The sequence below is a fragment of the Acinonyx jubatus genome, chromosome D4, assembly GCF_027475565.1.
Source record: "Acinonyx jubatus isolate Ajub_Pintada_27869175 chromosome D4, VMU_Ajub_asm_v1.0, whole genome shotgun sequence".
Lineage (NCBI taxonomy): Eukaryota > Metazoa > Chordata > Mammalia > Carnivora > Felidae > Acinonyx > Acinonyx jubatus.
Window position 1 is genome coordinate 13,714,355 of NC_069391.1, and position 12,778 is coordinate 13,727,132.

Consider the following 12,778-nt stretch of genomic DNA (forward strand, 5'->3'; position numbering starts at 1 on the left):
AGAGAGAGACTATACATTTTATAAAGTTTACCTCAAGCAGCCTACGGTCCAGCAGGGGAGATAAAACTATAAATATCTCTTTTGGAAATTTAGAAGTGCTAAAACGTAAGGAAGACATGGCCAAACTGCCGTAGTGGTTCAAGAAAGGAAGCAACTACCTCAGAAGAACCTTTACTATGTAGTCACATCAACATGCTTCCACAAATGAATGAAGCATTATAGCATAGTTATAATAACTGGAGGTTCTAAAGTCACAATAAGTTATTATTTTAATCCTTTTTTGTTGGTTAAAAACTAAGGTTTAGTAAGTGTTCTATAAAAGATAAAGATTATTGGCTATTAAAACACTAAAATTGGGGCACCTGGGTGGATCAGTGGTTAAGTGTCCAACTTCCACTCAGGTCATGATCTCGCGCTTCCTGAATTCGAGCCCCACGTCAGGCTCTGTGCAGACAGCTCAGAGCCTGGAGCCTGTTTCAGATTCTGTGTCTCCCTCTCTCTGTCACTTCCCCACTCATGCTGTCTTTCTCTCTCTCAAAATAAATAAACATTTAAAAAGTATTTTAAAGAACACTAAAATTATAAAGGAATATTTTTAAAGTAATTTTTAAATGTTTATTTTTGAGAGTGAGAAAGTGCACGTGCATGAGTAGGGAGGGGCAGAGAGAGAGAGAGAGAGACAGATGATCTAATAGCACAGAGGCCAATGTGGGGCTCCAAACTCACAAACCATGAGATCGTGACCTGAGCTGCAGTTGGACACTTAACTGACTGAGCCATCCAGGTGCCCCTGTAAGTAATATTGATAACAACTATGGCAGGCAGATCTTACGATGGTCCCCAATAACCCACGTATCCTGGTGTTCCTGTCCACCCCCTACCACCCTTACTTTCAGTATGAGCTGAATATAGTGACTTGCTTCTAACCAATAGAATATGACAAAGGTAATGGGCTATCACTTTCATGATTAGGTTACATCAGATTGTCACCTCTGTCTTACTAGCTGACTCTATTTATTACTGCCTTTGACTAAGCAAGTTGAAATGTTGGAGAATCCTCACAACAAGGAACTGAGGGCCGTCCTCAGACAATAGCCAGAAAGGAAGTGAGGCAATAGCCAGAATAGTCAGTCCAACAACCCTCAAGGAACTACATGCTGCCAACAACCACGTACATGAGCTTGAAAGATCTTTCCCTAGTTGAGTCTTCAGATGAGACCTTATCTCCGGCCAACACCTTGATTGCAGCCTTGTGAGAGAGCCACAAGTAGAAGATCCAGCTAAGTCATGCCCAGATTCCTGCACCACAGACATTGAGAGATAATGAACATGTGCTGTTTTAAGTTTGTTACGTTGTTTTAATTTGTTATGGATAAATAGCTAACTCATACAGATTTTGCACTTGAAAGTGGGGTGGTGACATAAAAAATACCTACAATTGGAGTGGTTTTGGAATTGGGCAGTGGGTGGAAGCCGGAAGGATTTTTTAGAGCATGATAGAGAAAGCCTGAATTGCTTTGAACAGATGGTTGATAGAAATCTGGACTTGGAGGACACTGCCAGGGGCAGCTCAAAAGGAAGTGAGGAACATATTTCTGGAAACTGGAGGAAGGGGGATCTTTGTGACAACACTGCCTACACCAGTTATATGGAAAACAGAATGTGTACCCATGAGCTTGGTGATATAAAGAGATTTCTAAGCTTTCTTCTTGCTGTTTGTAGTAAAATGTGAGAGGAGAGGGGGATTGAGGAAAGAACTATAAAATAAAATGGGCTTCTCTCTTTGAGACTTTTGGTCCTAGACAAGAGACATAGACCCACTTTTCCCTGTTATTCACCTCCAAATACAACTAAAAACTCCTGGAAATAATGACAGACAACCATAAGAGGATTCTGAGAGGTAGAGGGAAGATAGCAGATTGGCTAGGGACCTTCGGACTTGAGAAGCAATGCCCCATTCCCTGAGATTTCTTTCCTCTCCCATGTACCTCAGAGTGGGCACTGGAAAGGCACACAGCTCAGAACCACCAAAAGCACAGACAGAAAAAGCTGTAGGAAAAGCCAGCTTTTTTCTGGTTGAAGGCCCAGGAAAGAGGCAGCTCATCAGAGACTTAGTGGCGAACCCCATCTCCACGCCATATGTGGCTGGCCTACTCTATCTACACCAGCAGCACCCGCAAAGAGCAGGCAGAGAATTCCTCCCAGAAGCGCCGAGAGGCCCAGTGTCTCCCGGCCCTCCACAGAGCAGTAGAGGGAGACCCATTCCGGCATCTCCTGGCCTCCACCCAGTGAAAGATGACCCCCCCCACTACCACCAGAGGCAGAAGGAGGAGGCCCAGGTGCATGCTTCTCTCCCTCAGGGGCACTGACAGAGATAGAATAAGAAGCTTATCAGCACCAGATGACCTAGAGAGAAGGTCCTGGAAAACAACACCCTGTCCCACATGCCCAGCATCCTCCACCCACCACCCGGAGGCACTGGGGAGCCCAGGAAAGCACCTTCCACTCCCTCAGACAATACAGCAGCGATGAGGCAGGCATTGGGTGGCTCGGAGAGCAGGCTCAGGGAAGCACCCACAGCCCCTTAGCCTAGTATCTCCCACATTCCCCTTAGCAGGACCTGCCTGGGGAAGTACCCTCCACCCTACAGACGGCACCTGCACAATCAAGCAGGAGCCCTGATGGTGCCAGGTGAATGAAATGGGCCAGAGCTGGGGCGCCCGGGTGGCTCAGTCATTTAAGCGTCTGACTTTTGGTTTCAGCTCAGGTCATGATCTCACGATTTCATGAGTTTGAGCCCTGATTCAAGTTCTATGCTGGCAGTGTGGAGCCTGCTTGGGATTCTCTCTCTCCCTCTCTCTCTCTGCTCCTCCTCCACTCGTACTGTCTCTGTCTCTTTCAAAATAAATAAACAAACTTAAAAAGGGTGGGGGGGGGTGCAGAACAGCACTATATAGGCTCTGAATTCTATGTTATCATTGGAACCACAGCCCAGAAAAGAAAGCCAGGGACTGTGCACTAAACATAAACAGGGTGACTGCATGCTGAAATAAAAGACTTAAAGAGGATCCAGGATTTCAAAACTTAATATTCAAAATTTCCAGGATTCAAAAAATAAATAAATAAATTCATACCAAGGACAAGGAAAGCCACAACCCAAACGAGAAAAGGTAATCAACTGATGCCAATATAGAGGTAAATCAGATGCTGGAATTATCGGACAAGGATTTTAGAGCAGACATCATAAAAAATGCTTCAACGGGTGCCTGGCTGGCTCAGTTGGTGGAACACATGACTCTAGATCTCAGGGTTGGGAGTATGAGCCCCACGTTAGGCACGGAGATCACTTAAAAAAAAAAAAGCTTCAACAAGCAATTCCAAATTATCTCAAAAGAAATTTAAAAAAATAGAAAACTTCAGCAAAAATGTTTATTAAATGAATAATATTTAGCAAAAACTATCCGTGGGAGAACACATACCGTGTACTATCATTTATATATCACTTTACAGAATGCAAAGTAGCAGTACATACTGCTTAGGGATATATACACATAGGCAAAAATATAAAAACATGAATTGCAAAGACAATCACCAAATTTGTGATTTGGTGATAGAAAGGAAATGCAATCAGAAAGGGACACACAAGGGCGCCTGGGTGGCTCAGTCGGTTAAGCATCCGACTTTGGCTCAGGTCATGATCTCACGGTCTGTGAGTTCGAGCCCCGCATCGGGCTCTGTGCTGACAGCTCGGAGCCTAGAGCCTGTTTCAAATTCTGTGTCTCCCTCTCTCTCTGACCCTCCCCCATTCATGCTGTCTCTCCCTGTCTCAAAAATAAATAAACGTTAAAAAAAAAAATTAAAAAAAAAAAAAAGGGACACACAATATATTTCATCGGTATGTGAAACGTTTTATTTCCTAAGCTTGGTTATCAGTACTAGGGTGTTCATTATAACAGTCTTTACATTTTTATGTGTGAAATATAATTTAAAAAATGACTTTATTGAAAAACTCTGAGTGACCTCTGTCTCCTGTAGTTCAAAAGTTTTCACTCAATACGTTAAACAAAGCTTTAGAGCTTCATGTTAATCTTTGCTGTAGCCTTTAAAGCTTTTAAGTTATGAAATCTATTGCCCCTACCAAAGACTATACAAAATGAATATATTTCAAAGAAACAATATATATTATTTATACATATAATATATATGTATAGTCACTATCTATGATAAAATCTAAAACACCACCAGTACCTTAGAAGAAAGATTGTCAATGTTCTATTTCTTAACTGAGGTAGCAATTTCTATTTAAAAAGAGTAATAAAAGTGACACTCACAAAGTTAGACAAGAAAAAAAAGAGAAAACACAAATATCCAGTGTCATAAATAAGAAGAGAGACATTACCAATATAGATATTTCAAATATAATAAAAGGATACCATGAAACAAACATTTCTAATAAATTTGAATATATGGAAGAAATGTAAATTGTTAAAGAAAAATATAAAATTGCAAAGGACACAAGAAGAAACAGAAAAATAAAATATCTTAAAGAAATTGAGTAGAGAAGGGAAACGAGTTGTTCCTCAAAAATAACTGGGCCCTGGGAGGAATGTGAAAGGGATTAAGAGTACACTTATATGTACATTGAGTCGTGTACAGAATTGTTGAATCACCATATTGCACGCTTGAAACCTATATAACACAGTATGTTCATGATACTGGAATTAAAATTTAAAAAAATATGTAACATTAAGAAAATAGGCCCTTACCTCATACCATTAACAAAAGTTAACTCAAAATGGATCAAAAATCTAAATGGAAAAGCTAGGGGCACCTGGGTAGCTCAGTCGGTTAAGCATCTGACTCTTGGTTTCGGCTCAGGTCATGATCTCATGATTCGTGGGTTTGAGCCCCACATCAGGATTTGTCTCTCCCTCTCTCTCTGCCCCTCCCCTGCTTGTGCTCGCTCTCTCAAAATAAATAAATAAACTAAAAAAAAAAAAATAAATGTAAGAACTAAAACTACAAAATTCTTAGAAGAAAACATAGGGACAAATTATGGCCTTGGATTTGGCAATGGTTTTCTATGTATGACATGAAAAACACAAGCAAAAGAAAAAATAAATTGAACTTCACCAAAGTACAAAACTTGTACATCAAAGGACATGATCAAGAAAGCAAAAGGACAATCACAGAATGGGAAAAAAATATTTGCAGATCATTTATCTGTGAAGTCTAGTATCTAGACTTACCTATATAAAGAATTCTTATGGCTTGGGGCACCTGGGTGACTTAGTCGGTTGGGTGACCAACTTCAGCTCAGGTCATGATCTCAAGGTTTGTGAGTTCAAGTCCCACATCAGGCTCTGTGCTGACAGCTCAGAGCTTGAAACCTGCTTAGGATTCTCTGTCTCGCTTGCTCTCTCTACCCCTCCCCCACTCGTGTTCTATCTGTCTCTGTCTCTCTCTCTTTCAAAAATAAACAAACATTAAAAATATTTTTTTAAACAATTCTTACAGCTCAAAAAAAAAAAAGGACAAACAACCCAATTTAAAAATGGAATGGGTATTTTTCTAAAACTGTATATACAAGTGGCCAACAAGCACATGAAAACATGCTTAATATCATTTGTCATTGAAGAAATGAAATTCCAAACACTGAGATATAACTTCACACCCACTAGGATGGCTGTAATTTTAAAAGATGGAAAAGAATGATTGTCAAAAAGAGTGTAGAGAAGTCAGGACCCTTGTACATTGCTCTGAGAATGTAAAATTGTGCAGCTGCTATGGAAAACATTGTAGCAATTCCTCAAAAAGTTACATATAGAATTACCATATGGCCCAGAAACTCCACTCCTGGGTATATATCCAAAAGAACTGAAAATAGGTGTTCACACAAAAACTTGTACATGAATGTTCATAGCAGCGCTATTCAGAATAGCCAAAAAGTGAAAACAACCCAAATGTCCATCAGTGGATGAACAATAAACGGAATGTGGTCTATGCACACGCGCGCACGTGCACACACACACACACACACACACAGAATATTTTTCAGCCATTACCAGAATGAAGGACAGATACCTGCTCTAGCATGGATGAACTTGAAAATGTTATGGTAAGTGAAAGAAGCCAGTTACAAAAGACTGCCTATCATACGATTCCATTTACATGAGATGTCCAGAATAGGCACACATATAAGACAGAAGATAGGTCACTGGTAGCTTAGGGCTGGGGTTTTACAGAGGCACAAGGGCTGACAGCTAAAGGGTACATGGCCTCCCTTTGTGGTGATGAAAATGTTCTAGAGGTGACTGTAGTGATGGTTCCACATATTTGTAACTATACTAAAAAGCCATTGAGTTGTATGCTTGAAATGGGTAAACTCTCTGATTTGTGAACTATATCTTAATGAAGTTAAAACAAATTAATTAATATTAAAAATAACTCCAAGCTCTGATGTGTGCTCCAGCAAATTCAGAGAAGAAATAATGCCATAATTACACAAACTCTGGAATGGCAAAAAGAGAGAGGTTGATCAAGTCGCTTTAGGAAGCTGGCAAACTCTGATACCAAAACCTGACAGTGCTTTCAGACTTCCTTGAGTTGACAGAGACAACGAAAGTTACAGGCCAATCTCCTTCATAGACATAAATGCAAAAAGTGTTAAAGAAAATTCTAGGGACCCAAACTGAGAAATATATTAAAAGATAATCCATCATGACCAAGGTAGATTTATCTCAGGAATATAAGGTCAGTTTAGCATTAGGAAATCAAACAGTGAGATCTACCACATTAAAAAATAAAAGCAGGGGGAAAAAAATCATAGCATTTCTACATAGATGTAAATTTTTAAAAAGCTTTTGATAAAAGTCAACACTCATTCATGACTTTATTTAAAACTTTCCAAAAAAATTGGAATTTCCTTAATCCAATCAAGAATGTCTATTAAAAACCAAAGTAAACTTACCGTTTGCTCAATGTTGAATGTTGGAAGCTTTTCCTCTGAAAAGAGCAATTAAAGGTTTCCCGATATCACTACTTCTGTTCTGTGTTGTGGTAGAGATTCCAGCTAGTACATGAAGGTCAAGGAAAACAAATAAAAGGTATAATTATCTACAGATGCTATATTATGTACATAGAAACCTCCCTCCAAAAGATGAGCCAGTAGAATTAATAAGAGCATTTAGTAAAATTTCTAGATGAAGAATTACTATACCACAATCAACTGCATTTCCAAATACCAACGATAAATTGTTAAAAGATGTCTTTTTACAAGAGCATAAAAAATCAAGTATTTAGAAATAAACCTATCAAAAGATATGCAACACCTCTGTATCTATTGAAAGACACTAAATAGACTAAAATAAATGGTGAATTGGAAGACTTGATAGGGCTAAAAATGTCAATTCACTCAAAAACCATTTGCCAATTCAAATCAATACTAATTAAAATTCCCAACAGGTTTAGTTTGCTGCTTTTGGTTTTGAGGTGTTGTTGTTGTTATTGTTGTTGTTTTAAGAATTTGACAAGCCCACTTAAAACTTTATGGAAACTTTAAGGACCAAGAATATCCAGAACACTTAAAAAAAAAAAAAAAGCTGTTGGGGCACCTGGGTGGCTCAGTCGGTTGAGCGTCCGGCTTCAGCTCAGTGTCATGATCCCGCGATCTGTGAGATCGAGCCCCATGTCGGGCTCTGTGCTGACAGCTCGGAGCCTGGAGCCTGCTTCGGATTCTGTGTCTCCCTCTCTGTGTCTGCCCCTTCCCCACTCACGCTCTGTCTCTCTCTGCCTCAGAAATAAATAAACATTTAAAAAAATTAAAAAAAAAAAAGCTGAGAGGTCCTGCTGTATCAAATATTAAGACTGATTATAAAGTAAAAAAAAATAATTAAGACATCCTAATATTGTTAAAGAAATTGACAATTAAATCAGTGGAACACAACTAAGATATACAATGACTCACACATAAATGAACACTTCATACATGACAGGCATGGTTATTTGAAAAAAAAAAAAAGATCTTTTCAGTAAATGGTGCTGGGAAAACAGAATATTCCTCTGGAAAAAAGGAAACTGTGCTCTCTCTCACCTAACACAGAAACCAATTCCAGGTGAATTAAAAACCTACAAGTGTCCCCTTCCTTCTTTTTCCTTATTTTCCTGAATAAGTCCTAGAGTCTTGGGGTAGGGCAAAGCAAAACAGGCATCAACAACCTCACACCCACTCCACTCCTTCAGTGTCAGCCCTCTGGCTCAAGCTGTAATCTCTCACCTGGATTATTAAAATAGCATCTTACTGCCCTCCCTGCTTCTGCCCCTGCCTCCTTCCAATCTGTTCTTAACACAGCAGCCAAGGGGATCCTATTAAATGGTACATGAGACCATGTCCCTGCTCAAAACTCTGTTATGATTTCCAATCTCAAAATAAATGTGATAGTACTTACTGTGATCCTTAAAGGCTCTTATCTCCTAATACTCTCCCCCTCTATCTCTGTGTGTTCCTTCTCGCTGTTCCTTGAACTCGCCAGGCATGCTTCCACCTCAGGGCTTTTGCACTGACTATTTCCTCTGCCTGAAATGCTATCTCACTATCTGTTTTTTACTCAGAGGCCTCCCTGACCACCTGATTTAAAATTATAGACCTATGCCCACAAAACTTTTAACTTAATTCTTCCTTTATTTATTTTTTCTCCTTCATGTTTATAGCTATATAGCATATGATACAATTTTACTTATTCATTGTCTTTATTCTCACAAGAATGAAGCTTCCATAAATTCAGGGCTTTTGTCACAGCTTTAATTTCAATCCCTAGAAAAGTAATTTGCATATAGAGAGTATTCAATCAGTATTTGTTAAATGAAAAAACAGACAAATGAGTGATGACTTTGGAAACTGTTCTCAGATTCTTAGTTCATCCGCTCTCTTTTCATTAGTTAGAGCTAGGACAAAAGAAATACATTAAAACTAACACTAGATGGCGAAATATTACAAGGAAAGTAACCCTAATCAACCCATCCTTTCCAGAAAAGCCAGTGTTTCCTCTGGCCTCCCCACTTCCCAGGCCGTTGATGTTGTTTGCTGTAATAATTCAAATTTCACTGATGTATGCCCCACCTGCATAAATGTTATTCTGCATTTCAGTTCTTCCATATGTGCTAGCACAGAACATGTCAATACATGTTACCCAGTTCCTCCCCGCCATCCCTTTCAATCCCCAACCTATCTTCAATTGAAGTCACCACTGACTAAAGCCCTCAAGTTTTCAGAGCTGTAGGGTGGTCTGTGGAGAGAAAGAATCTGTCTCCTCTAGGTTACACTCAGGTAGATTTCACAGATTTTACTCCCACCTCCTCTCTCCCCCTAGAGCCCACATTGGACCCATGGGGTCTATGGGTTAGGGATGGTTTGAATGACAGCTACCAGGGGATTACTAAGAATCACTGTTTCCCTGAACTACTAATGGCCTCTTACCCGGCCAAGTTTAAGGCTTCTTGACTGCTCACTCCCTAAGGACTGGTTATCCCACAAGGTGACGCGACTCAGTGTTCCTGCCAAGAAGCTGCTGTCACTAATCTGCCCTGCCAGTTCATACCAGGCCAGGGTGACCGACTTGTCCAGGTTGCCAGGGACTTTCCCAGTTTTAGCATAGGAAGTCTCCGGTTCCAGGAAATCCCTCCATCCGGGGTAAACTAGGACAGTTGGTAACTTTACAGACGACAGATCTGTCTCCTCTCCCTTCAAACTCAGATCAGAACTGTCACATGAGTGCAAAATTTTTAGCACACATGTAGATTTTTATTCTCTCTTCCCATTTCACACGGGGTCATCACCTAGTCTGTCCATTCTGTCTCCTTTGTGTCACCTATATTCATTTTCCTCTCAATGTGCTCACTGTAAAAGTTAGTGGAAAACTACAGTGATCAAGAAGAGACAGGACCACTGAAGATTCAGAGCCTTCAGAAATGAAGCTTTGGTTCACATCACCCAGTATAGGCGCTGTCTCAGAGCAGAGGGAAGATGAAATGAATTAGGGCGTGAGGAAGGAAGTTATAAACATCAATTACAGGCTCATGACCAGATAGAGAAAAGGACTAATATCTGGACATTCTTTTCTTCTTTGCTTAATGTGTGTGTACGTATGTGTGTGTTTATGTATTTTGGTATATATTAACGAGTTTTTTTCCCTTCTCCTTTCCCATTGTAATTTTAAGAATTAATGGCAGTGGTTAGCTTTACAATTTCATTTTTAGGTTACAGAATATTCAAGAGGGATTCCCACTGAGCTTGAGTAATTCACATCATCCAGAGATTAATGTAATGACATTTGGGACCCTTCTTCCTTTTTGGAGAAAAGGTGAGAGGGCCTATTTCTAAAAAAGGATGGTTGGATCTTGTCAAAAAAATGGCCGGAATTTGTTATTGCTGCCTCAGAAGTTGAAATGTATGTGGGAAGTTGTAAATGGCTCTGGAGTAGGCAGCATCATGAGCTGTCCCAGTCATTAAACCATTGCCTCTCCGTCCAAACCTACTTTTACGTTCTGCTTTGCAATGCCAGGGCTGGGATTATGAGAACTCTATGTCTATGTTGTCGGTCGACTGGCTGTTCAATTCTGCAAGGCAGGAGGTGGGAAAAGGAAAGCACTCCTTTCCTGACAAGTGGTTAGCGATGATAACACTCAACTTTTGGGGAGGCACTTCCAGAACCAGCCTCAGCATGCCTAATCAAAGACATCAGTGACAGTTAGGCCATGGCCCCTGCCCAGCAGCCTGAGGGCCCCTCCTTGGAGCTTCCTGTTGTCTCCCCAAGCCTAGAGCACAGCTTCATCCTGGAGTTCCTCTCTCTGGGTTAAGCTCAGTATCTCCTTCTTTGCCTTTTCAGTTCTCCAAAACTGCTGAACAAATTTCCTATATTAAATTCTGTTGACATGCCAAGGTGTGTTTTCTGTTGTCCTGAGCGTATCCTGACCAATACAGTCACCCTGCTAGGTAAAGAACCCTAACCACCTGCAGTGCTAGCTAAAAACAAAGGAAATATGAAATAAGTGGTAGAAAAGGGAAACGATAAATATTGACTATGACCTATGACCAGCTAGGACTTTTTACTGCAACAAAGACTATACCATTAAGGCATGTTTTTGTCACGTACATATTAAACAATGATTTGTATGTTTTTCCCCTCCCCTTTACAGTTTTGTATGGAGTATGGGTGGAACTTAATTTACAATTTTGTTCATAGGTCACCCGGCCACAAAAACTCACCTCTGGACTCTCTGGAGAGGAATGAGGATCACCAGTAGATCCTGAACTTGAGAAGGATACGAGGACTAATGGGATTCTGAGCCTCTCTTCTTCTTTGGGGAGAAGGAGAGAGTGTCTTTGTATGACAGGCAGTAGGAGGAAAGTATTGAACAGGAGTAGAAGAGTGAACTTAAATGCTAAGTGGTAAAAAGGGTGGGCTATATAGATGCTGAGTCCATTTGCCCTCAAATTCATGTCTGTCCTTCTGGTGCTCTGCAATGTATGATGGGGGTGCTGACTTCTCTCAGATGTGGTGCCCAGGCTCACTATCAGCTGGTTTCTGAAGGACTAGAGGAAAAGGGCAAGAAGGGCTAAGCCAGTCTCCCTTTCTCTCTCTCCTTTTAAGTTTATTTATTTTGAGACGGCATGGCTGAGAGAGAGACAGAGACAGAGACGGAGAATCCCAAGCAGGCTCCACACTGTCAGTAGAGAGCCTGCTGTGGGGCTCGAACCCACGAACTGCCAGATCATGACCTGAGCCAAGATCAAGAGTTGGACGCTCAACTGACTGGGCCAGCCAGGCGCCCCTCTCCCTCTCTCTTCTATCTCAGGCACTTCTCTGGCAGGGACTGTAACTCCTTAGGGGCCCCAGTACTCACTAGACAGGTCTTTGAGGTCCTAACCTCCAACAGATGAGCCTCAGCTCCGGGATTCAGTAACACAGCTTTCTCACTCTTGTCTCTCCGGGATACAAGCAGTGGTTCTTCCACTGTTACTAACCTTTGAGTTGCTTCATTTTCTCAGTTAGGTGCTCAGTTCTATAGGGTAGCCATTGCCTTGTATTATATTTTCTCTGTTGTAAATACTAAAACACGGTTGCTATTTTCCTGGTTGTCCCTGACTATTAAAACAGATGACCGCTAATCCCACTCCCATACATTATAATGCTATACATTGTAATGTATAATCCCATCCATTATAATGCTATCAATATTCTAAAACTTTCTCCCTTCTGGGAATTTATCTAAAAATATATCTACACACTTACAAAATGAGGTTTGTAAAAGGTTATTCACTGCAGGATTGTTTGCAAAGCCAAAATTGAGAAACAAACACATCACTTTCTGTAAGGGAACTGGTTAAATAAATACTGGGACATCTACAGAGCTGTGAAAAAGAACAAGGAAAACCCCTAGGAACGAACACAAATTATTCAGTGAAGAGAGCACGGAATAGAAGTCGTGTGTTATCTTTTGTGTAAGAAGAGAAAGAATAAGAATATAAGTTTGTACTCGCATAAAGAAACACACACACAAAAGTAATACAAGTGGTTACCTACAGTGGGTAGGGTGAAGGAGAACAAGGTAGACAGAGGTAGGAGGGAGTATTCTTAGTACACACTTTGTGTTGTTTGGCTTTTGAGCCATAGAGTCACATTACCAATAGAAAAAGTAACAGAAACTATAAAAATGCATAAAAAAAGAAACAAGTGCAACCTAGTCGCTAAATGACAAGCAAAACCAATATCAAAATACT

The 12,778-nt window shown here is 40.5% G+C and overlaps 1 long non-coding RNA gene across 10 annotated transcripts in view; it reads right to left on the reverse strand.

The window, feature by feature from the left end:
• LOC106986625 (uncharacterized) overlaps positions 1 to 12,778 on the reverse strand; it is a 94,155-nt gene that overhangs the window by 57,507 nt on the left and 23,870 nt on the right. For all 10 annotated transcript variants that reach the window (XR_008290975.1, XR_008290974.1, XR_008290973.1 and 7 more), the window contains one exon: positions 6,971 to 7,788. This is a non-coding gene — a long non-coding RNA (uncharacterized LOC106986625). The remainder of the gene's footprint in view (positions 1 to 6,970; positions 7,789 to 12,778) is intronic.